The following is a 10546-nucleotide window of genomic DNA, read 5'->3' as shown; positions in this document are numbered from 1 at the left end:
CAAGTGAAGGTTAGAATAGCAATATCACAAGAAATTATTGAATATAAAGCTGAGTTTGATTGATATAATAATGGAAAGAATACAAAAAGAACTCCTAAGAAATGAAAAAGATAGAAAAAGGGGATCCAAAATGTGACTACAGAGATATGTCAGGGTTCAAACCTGTGTAGTGCGCCTAACCCACACATCATGAGTTTTGCTCTCAATATATTCAGGCGTTTGTATGTCGGAAGCTGTCAAAGGCATAAGAAAAAGGACAGATTGCAGTATGTTTGACAGAAAGAGTTCCTATTGTTGAAAGCTAATTTAATTTTCCATTTGACTATATGAGTTGGATTTGGTGCATTCGATACCTCAAAGTTAATGTACAATAATTAAAGATATTGTACCTTGAGAGTGTTGTACCAAGTAGAAGCTGAAGGAAGCGGATCAATATCTTGTCCCCCGTATGTCGGAAGCATGTCTGCATGACACATAATGTGGCCCAGATCAAGTGAAGCATTTGTTTCCATTTTTAATTTGCTTACATCATAAAATTAGGTTTCTTTTTAGGAAGGGGCTTCTCTGATTAGTTTTAGTTTGTTTTTATTAGAGGGGAAAATGTACAAGAGTTTTCTCTGCATCACATTCCTCAGATCATTGAAGCAAACTGAGAAGCATAGAAACGATAGATAGTATCCATCGGAAAAAGTACAGTCATTTACTGGAACTTCTCCGTTCTCACGGTCTACTGTCTACAATTCAACCAAAATCAAGAGTGCCTCCTTTCAGCTTCCATAAAGCACAAGTTACTGATTGTATCTCAAATCCACCACACATCTGACGATGCACTCAGAAGTTGTGATCCTTATCGGCCAGTCGCTCACAGGAGGAAGTTCATATCCCATCACTAACACGTTAGCTTAAACTCTATTAGGAGACTTAGGTCCTGTTCACTAACACAACAGGAATTTGTTACAAGATATAAAACAAAAATCATCTTTCCTGCATTTTGCATCCAAATGAAGCAGGGAGCCAGTTAACCAATAATTTCACACCAGTTCACTTGCCAATAGATACTTTCCTTGCCCTCCTATTTCCGAGTTCTTTCGCTAGTTCAACTTTCAATACTTTTTGCCCCTTGTTATACTTTCACCATCATTAGTTGACCATTTTGAATTAGCATTGCCTATAATACAATTCTGAGCTTTAAACTCATTATCTGTTTTTGATCTTCATGGGTGCTGGTGATTTGGTTTTTTTTTTTGGGGGGTGGGAGGGAGGCTCATACCTTGTGAATAGTGAAGGTTGGCTGCAGATGTTTGAATCCAAGCAAAGGAGCTTGGAACAACTTGTCACAAACTTAAGCAGCAAACACCGTTCTCTTGGTTCAAAATTCGAAAATACCTAAACCACAAGAACAATTACTTATAAAATGCCTAATTGTCTTTAATAATTTATTCTCCTACTTTAAAACTAGCAAACACATACATATGGTTAGATAATACGAAATTATAAAAGATCTCTGCTTAGACCAAGTTCCTTATTGTTGAGAGATGCTCATTTGAGATGGTTCAAGTAGACCGATGGAAATCACATTTGTAGTTTCATAAGATAACAAGAAAGAAGAGGAGGAGAGAGAAAATTCAACTGATCGAAATCGCGTTTGTAGTTTCATAAAATAACAAGAAAAAAGAGAGGGAAAATTCATGTCTACCTCCCAAAAGAGTTTTAACTGTCCGACTCCCTTCTGAGTAACCTCCAGTATAGCGTGTGTCTTTCCTTAAATCATCAATGCCAATATCATGGTTTCCTCCTGAAAGCAACTGGATATACACTTTGTATTAGCTGAGACAGAAGCATGCAGTCCAGCAAAGGAAAGCCTTTGAGGCACATGCGGCTTTCAACAAAGCATATGCATTCAACGTAGTTTGTTTATGCCTTTCATTCTATTGTCTGTATGTCATGTCACATGACTTCCTCAATCATTAGAGAAATGTAGAGAACCAGTAAGATAAAGAAAAAGAAAAAACAAAAATAGCAGAGGTGTGGCTGATGCATTTGGCATTTGCAAGCATGACAAACCAATCCTCGTTAAATGGATGAGCCCAAAACTAGTATTGAAAGATCAAGGAGAGGTCAGTTGATAGTAGAATCACATACAGCATGAGGAATACAATAAAATTCTTTGAATATTTTTTTTGATAATCGAGAAAAGTGGCGGAAAACAGCCTCTTTACCCCTCCGGGGTAGGGGTAAGTTCTCCGCACATTCTACCCTCCCCAGACAACCAGTACATCAGAAGTGAAGCTTTATTTAGTCTGGTCAATTCACTAACACATTTAGAGGACACGGACCAGGCTGCATTTCTCATTGATTCACCTAATGCGAGCATTAGTTTAATTTCAAATGCCAAGTTGTACTTAGTCTCCATACATCTCAACTTCAGTGAAAGAGGAGAGCCAAGGAGTGCAGCGAGAGGTGGAGCTCCTCAGAAAGTATTACCAATTGAGGCTCCGGTTAACTGGCAACTTTGGTCAGAAAGCTTTGGTTGGAGAGGGATCTTATAGCTGCGTGTTTTGTGCTAAATGGAGCAATGGCCAGCAAGCAGCAATCAAAAACTTGGATACTAGTTCTTCACCAGAACCAGATTCTGACTTTGCAGCCCAGGTGAATGAATGCATTTTTTCCATTTTTGATCATTTAGCCTTTTAGAAAAGAACACGCATAATTGAAATGGTTAAGTTATTTCAGTTATCAATGATTTCAAGACTTAAACATGAGCATTTCATGACTCTTATGGGCTATTGTCTCGAGGGAAACAATCATATATTGGTATATGAGTTCGCAACAAAGGGCTCTTTACACGATGTATTACATGGTACGTCAAAAATTCAATCATAGTACTTTAATATAGTTGTTGCGCGAATCTTTCTTTCTGTATGTTTATTGCAGCATATAGTTGATTGTTTAGAGTTCCATTGCAGGTAGAAAAGGTGTACAAGGTGCTGAGCCAGGTCCTGTTCTTACCTGGAATCAGAGAGTTAAAATTGCTTATGGTGCAGCAAAAGGCCTCGAATACCTACACGAAAAAGTTCAGCCACCTATCGTTCATCGTGATGTCAGATCCAGGATAAAACACATAGTTATACAAATCAAATTTGAGAGATTTTATGCACCCTTAATCCTCAAATAAACAAATAAAGCAAAGATGACAGAAAAACAGGATATTCTTGGAAACATAACAAAAAACACACAATAACAGGAAACGACCCAAACGAGGTAGCCCCCATAGTTGTCAAAGCTTGATTTATTACCCAAAAATTTTGTAATCTGTCACCATGTTCACAAAATCAGAACTTATCGACAAAAGCTTTAGCTTTAGACTTTAGTAATAAGTAAAGAAAAGATATTTATCAGAATCCAAGTTTTAAAATTGTTACTTATTTTTTAAGAGATCTTTTATACAGCAAAACCAAGGGGGAATAATGTCCATTGAAACATATATCTCAAATAAGAAAAAAATTTGCAGATAAACCTAGAACCAACATCAGAAAATCAAAAGCTTGAAACAAAGAAAGAAAAACCCAAAGAGAAAGCAACCAAAAACAAAAAAAGATCGGCTAACAGAGAAAAAAAGTATAAGAATTTACCTGCAAACTGCACCAGATGAAGCAACAGATCTAAGGTTACCACCTGAAAATCCATAAAAAGCGCTAGACAAAAAAATTGTTGATAAATCTGTTACCTTTCTATTAAAAAAACCAGATAAAAGAACAATCAAAACAAGAAAAGCATACAAAAAGAATCACCTCTTAACAATAAATTAATTTGGGGATTTGGGGAAGGAGTGCAGGAGAAGTGCCGGAGCAGCATCTGTCCTTGAAGAAGTGCCGGCGAAGTGCCGGAAAGACTGACGGAACTGTGTCGGTGAATTAATTTGGGGATTTGGGGTTTTGGGCTTTGGGAACTCTAGGGTTTGATGATTATGGTGGTCTAATGAAGAGGTTGATGAAATTCGGCCATTAAACTCGACAAATATGAAAAGAAAAAGATCAGAGAGGCGATTTTGGGTGAATCGACGAGGGAGCTCAGGTGCATCGATGAGGGAGTACGTTTGGATACAATGCTGGGATACGTTTGGGACTTTGGGAGTTAGGCCAGTAATTTTTAAACTTTAAAAAATAAGAAAATAACATGTTACTAATTAGCTTGGCGGGCCACTAAAATTTTTAGCGGAAAAAACGAGGGAATTGAATGCCCGTTCCCATAGAATTTTTTCCCCAAAACCGTTGCCATATACATTTCTATTGCGACGGTTAAAATATCCGTTGCGACACAAAACTCTATGGCAACAGTTTTGTTACATTTGCAACGGTTTGAGGTCTAAAGTGTGCTGATACCTTCCAAATTCTATTGTAACGGTTTGAACCGTTACTATATCACCTCTATGGCAACGGTTTGTGAACTATTACCAAAAAACTGTTCCCATAGGCCCATTTTCTGGTAGTGTGACATCCATACCCCAAGCAACGAACGACCACGGTGCTGACATAGGATGCAATTGTGAAGGCGGTGCATGAATCAGGTTACCGTGTACCTGACACTGATGACACTTTTGGACAAAACTGAAGCAATCCTTTTCCATGGTCATCCAGTAATAACCAGCCCGAAGGATTTTCTTTGCAAGGACGTATCCGTTCATATGGGGTCCACATACTCCCGCATGCACATCATTCATGATTTTTCCAGCCTCTTGGGCATCCACGCATCTTAAAAGGTTCAGGTCTGGAGTTCTTTTATACGAGACCTCTCCGCCCAAGAAGAAACTACTAGCGAGCCTTCTAATGGTTCTCTTTTGGTCTCCACTGGCTTGCTCGGGATATTCCTTTGTTTTCAAGAATCTTTGATATCATGATACCATGGCTAAATATCTGGTTCTATTTCAACTGTATTACAATAACCATGTCTTTCTCGGATTTGGATTTCTAGTGTTCAATGTGGACATTGCCCGGATACGGCAGCATTGAGGCCAAAGTAGCTAGTGCATCAGATAACTCATTGTGGAACCAAGGGATATACCTGAACTCGACAGATTTGAACCGTTTGCTCAGATCTTCTACATTTTGCCTGTATGGGATAAGCTTGATAGCTCAAGTTTCCCATTCACCTTGAGCTTGTCGAATAATCAAGTCAGAATCTCCCATAATTAATAATTCTTCCACATCCAGATCAACTACCATGTTTATGCTCATAATGCAAGCTTCATACTCGGCAATGTTGTCCGTACAGAAGAACGAAGCCGGGTTGTGGCCGGATAGTGCTGACTAGTGGGCGAAATCAAAATTGCCCCAATCACAACACCCTTTCCATTTACCGTTCCACCAAAGAACATTTTCCAAGCATTGGTGCCTTCTGGAGTTACCTCAACTGAATTTACTTCCTCGTCCGGAAAGTAAGTACTCAAAGGCTGATATTCATCATCAACAGGATTCTCAGCTAGGTGATCCGCCAAAGCTTGAGCTTTCATCGCCGTGCGGGAGACATAGACAATGTCAAACTCAGTGAGCAAGATTTTTCATTTTGCTAGCTTTCCTGTGGGCATCGATTTTTGGAATATGTACTTCAAAGGATCCAATCTGGTTATGAGATAAGTGGTAGAAGCCAACAAGTAATGCCTAAGCTTCTGAGCGACCCAAGTTAGGGCGCAGCAAGTTCTTTCCATCAAAAAGTACTTGGCTTCATAACTAGTGAACTTCTTGCTCAAATAGTATATGGCTTGTTCTTTCTTCCCAGTTGCATTATGTTTCCCGAGGACACATCCAAAAGAATTCTCCAACACTGTCAAGTACAAGAACAAAGGCCTTCCAGGCTCGGGTAGGACCAATACTGGCGGATTCGACAGATATTCTTTGATTTTGTCGAAAGTTTCTTGACACTCATCTGTCCATCTAATCGCCGCATCTTTCTTCAATAGCTTAAATATGGGCTCGCAGGTGGTAGTCAACTGTGCAATGAACCCGCTGATGTAATTCAACCTTCCCAACAGACTCATAACCTCTTTCTTGGTTTTCGGAGGTGGCAAATCCCGAATAGAGTTTATCTTTGTTGGATCTAACTCGATGCCCCTCCGACTAACTATAAACCCTAAAATTTTCCCAGATGGTACTCCAAATGCACACTTAGCTGGATTCAACTTCAAGTCGTACTTACGCAGGCGCTCAAAGAACTTTCTCAAATCTTGCACATCGTCATCCTGCGTTCTGGATTTAATGATCACATCATCCACATATACCTCAATTTCCTGGTGCATCATGTCATGAAAGATGGAGGTCATAGCTCTCATGTAAGTTGCCCCAGCATTTTTCAAACCAAACGGCATGACCCTGTAACAGTAAGTACCCCAGGGTGTAGTGAAAGCCATCTTTTTCTGCGTCTTCTTCATCCATTAGAACCTGGTGATACCCAGCATAGCAATCCACGAAAGACTGCATCTCATGTTTGGCACAGTTGTCAACAAGAATGTGGATGTTTGGCAATGGGAAGTTGTCCTTGGGACTTGCTTTGTTTAGATCCCGATAATCAATACACACTCGGGTTTTCCCATCTTTCTTTGGTACTGGGACCACATCAGCCAACTATGTGGTCTACCGGACCACTCGATCACACCGACTTTCAACTGTTTGGTGACTTTTTCTTTGATCTTGTCACTGATGCCTATTTTAAACTTTCTCTGCTTTTGTTGGACAGGTGGATAATTGGGATAAGTCGGCAATTTGTGCACCACTAAATCAACACTCAGTTTTGGCATATCATCATAGGACCAGGCAAACACGTCTTTGAATTCGAGCAAAAGTTGGATCAATGCATCTCTAGTTCTTTCATCAGCGTGAATGATAATGGTTTCCTGGACCTCTTTCGGAATACCCAAATTAACTGGCTCGGTTTCATTTAAGTTTGGCTTAGGCTTATTCTCAAATTGTTCCAGTTCTCGATTTATTTCCCTAAAAGTCTCATCTTCATCATATTCTGGTTCTTGATTCATTATTTCACAGTTAGACAGCGGGTTAGGATCTGGGCATGAAGTCCGCAAGCATGTCATGTTATTTAAGTCCGAATTATTAGAACTGAAAAGAGAGATAAGAAAAACAACAAAAAATCAAAAAGAGTAATGAAAAGAGATTCACAGACGATGAAATATTGATTTCATTTCATTGAATTTGAATATAGGAGTCTTTACATCGAAATTTAAAAGACAATAAACTAAAAATATTTGAGTTACACCCTGAAATAACTCGGAATACAGAAAAGATGGCAAGACTGAACTGCCGGGATTCCCGCCTGACTGGGAATGGAGTAGCCTTCCAATTTTGAAGCTTGGCTTTTGGCCCCATGTATTGCACCTCAGTAGTGCTTGAGCGTTCACCCGGTTGGACCATGTGAACTTCATACAACATTTGCCTCATTGCCCCACAGATGTCCTCAATTTCTTCGATCGTGAAGGCATCTTCTTCTTCTTCTATGTACCTTGGCTTAACAAACGTCCTGGCGAGATGCGGGACCGGATGAGGCAGGACCCACCTATTGTTCTTGCGTTCATTAGCCCATTTTACATCAGCGTTTGTAGCTTGGAAGCCTACGCCAAAGAACTTCTCGCTGGCAGTCAAAGTGATGGGCTCTGTAATGCCTTGCAAAGATACCCCGAGCCCTTTCCTGGACTTGTACCCATGTTTGATCATTTCAGTGGCAACCATGATTGATGTGTTTGATAAGCAGGGTTGGGGACATGGGGTTCCTTCCTCACACTGGTCCGCGACCACGATCTCAAAAGCTTGGTAGACTATGTGTTCACTACCTTCTCTAGCCTCAAAACATGGGACTGATGGGTCCCTGTAGATTGATTGCTTATCTTCTCCGTGGACCACTATTTCTTGGTTTTCATGTTCGAACTTAACCATTTGGTGAAGAGTAGATGGTACGGCTCCCGCAGCACGGATCCAAGGTCTTCCTAGGAGAAAGTTGTAGGAAGTGCCCATGTCCAAAACTTGAAATGTTACTTCAAAATCTACAGGGCCAATAGTCAGGACCAAATCAATCTCCCCTATTGTATCCCGCTTGATACCGTCGAAAGCACGTACGCAAACATTGTTGGGTCTAATCCTTTCAGTCCCAATTTCCATCCTCTGTAAGGTTGATAAAGGGCAAATGTCGACCCCATATCCGCCATCCAACATAACTCTTTTCACATAATATCCTTCACACATGACGGTCAAATGAAGAGCTTTGTTGTGGGAAGCCCCTTCTGGAGGCAAGTCATTTTGGCTGAAGGAGATTCGGTTGACTTCAAAAAATCATTCCGCCATTTTTTCCAACTGTTCAACCGTGGTCTCGACCGGAACATATGCCTCATTCAGCGTTTTTAACAGCACTTTCTGATGCTCATTCGAGCTTATCAGCAGGGACAAAAGTGAGACCTGGGAGGGGGTCTTTCTGAGTTGATCAATTACAGCGTAGTCCGAGGTTTTCATTTTTCGGAAGAATCCTCTGCTTCTTCAGCACTGACTGGCTTCTTAAGTGGAAAACGCTTCCGCTTTGTCTTGTTCAATTCTTCCAGGTTGAGGTACTTCCCAGATTGGTTCATTTCATTTACTTCCCCCATGATTTCTTTTCCTTTATATGTGACCATTGCATTATCATAGTTCCAGGGGACGGTAGTGGGGTCTTTCATGGGATTCTGTGGTGCGCGGCTGATAACCACGGGCTCAGTCAGCCTGGGTGAGATTATCGTCCCCTGTGCCACATAAGTCCCCTTTGGTACGTACATCTTTGGTACCTTCAGTGTAGCCTTGTTTTTCCCAAGCCTTTTGGAAGGACTCAACATGAATTGTTCCATTTTGGGGGCCGTAGGAACATAGAGAATGGCATCTTTAGGAGATTCTACCCCTGTCTTTGTTTCCACAACCTTTTCTGCGCTTTGGGGAGTGGAGTTGATCTTCTTCTCATCCCTAGCTTGTTTTGCTACCGCTTTGGGTTTCTTTTCTGAGTCGGCGATAGCATTGATAGCTTTCAATGCTGGGTCGAATTCTCGGTCCTCACTGATCATCCCAATGACTGGCCCATTGATGTGAGCCGGCAACGGGTTATTAGTTACATTAGGGACTTCTTCATCCCTCAACACTACCCGCTTCTGTTCTATCAGATTTTTGACTGCCCTCTTAAGGGTCCAACAGTCTTTGTTGTCGTGCCCTTCCGCCCCTGAGTGATAAGCACATCTGGTACCTGGTCGGTAGGATGGTGACTCTAGGTTTTGCCTGTTTAGAGGTATAGGCTGTAACAGGCCCATTTGGACTAATTTTTGGAAGAGACTGAATATGATTCACCAATGGGTGTGAAGCTAGTTTTTCTGGGTGGTTTCGGGGACGAGCATTGTATTGATAATTATTCTGTGGTGGACGTGGATTATACGGAGCTTGGTGAGGAGGGTTGTTTCTTGGAGGTGGAGCTCGGTTCTGATTGTAATGTTATTGTGGCCGAGTGTATGGCTGGGCGTTCATTACTGCATAAGGATGAGGGGCCATAGCATATGCTGCATCCTGGTGGGGACAGTAATGTTGCAGGGTCCTAGGAGGGGAACCAAAGTAATCTCGGGGTTGGCGAGAATTCCTCGAGCCTGAAGCCATCATTTCTCCCTCTTCTTTCTTTTTCCAGTTTAATAAACTTCCCGAACCACTCAGGATGGCTTGGGAAGTGGCTCTTATAGCTGATTGACTCATAATGCGACCCGTTTTCAACCCATTTTCCACCATTTCTCCAATCTTGATGGCCTCTGCAAATGGCTTGCCCATGGCGGACATCATGTTTTGGAAATAATTGTCCTCTTGGGCCTGTAAGAAGACACTGACCATCTCAGCCTCATCTATTGGGGGTTTTACCCTAGCCGCTTGTTCATGCCATTTGATAGCATATTCTCGGAAGCTTTCTGAAGATTTCTTTTTGAGATTGGACAAAGAACTTTTGTCTGGAGCTATGTCCACATTGTACTGGAACTGTCTGACAAAATCCTGGGCCAGGTCATCCCATATGTGCCAGTGGGAGATGTCTTGGTCCATATACCATTCCGATGCAATCCCGGTTAAGCTCTCCCTAAAGTAAGCCATCAAAAGTTCTTCCTTTCCGCCCGCTCCTCTTAGCTGGTTGCAATATCTTTTCAAATGGGCAATCGGGTCTCCATGCCCGTCATATCTTTCGAATTTCAGCGTCTTAAAGCCGACGGGCAGATGAATGTGAGGAAACATGCACAGATCGGTATAGGAGACACTCTTTTGGCCACTCAGTCCTTGCATGTTCTTGATACTTTTTTCGATGCTTTTCATTTTCCGAGTTATCTCTTCTTGCTCGGGGTTCTTCACAGTTCTCTCTTGTTCCATGGTAGACTTATATCGAGGGTGCTGAGGGTAGGAGTTTGGGGTGACATGAGCCGTGAAATTGTGGTACTTGGAAGTAAAGGCTGACGGCTCGAAACATGGCCTAGGCACTGTTGGTTGTGCCGTAGTAGAGGTCGGTGGTG

The 10546-nt window shown here is 41.5% G+C and overlaps 1 pseudogene; it reads left to right on the top strand.

The window, feature by feature from the left end:
- The first annotated feature begins 2077 nt into the window (after positions 1-2077).
- LOC109214592 lies at positions 2078-5009 on the top strand (annotated as a pseudogene).
- The last annotated feature ends 5537 nt before the right edge of the window (positions 5010-10546 follow it).

This window comes from Nicotiana attenuata, unplaced genomic scaffold (genome assembly GCF_001879085.1).
Source record: "Nicotiana attenuata strain UT unplaced genomic scaffold, NIATTr2, whole genome shotgun sequence".
NCBI classification, from domain to species: Eukaryota; Viridiplantae; Streptophyta; class Magnoliopsida; order Solanales; family Solanaceae; genus Nicotiana; species Nicotiana attenuata.
This window is presented reverse-complemented; position numbering and strand designations above follow the sequence as displayed.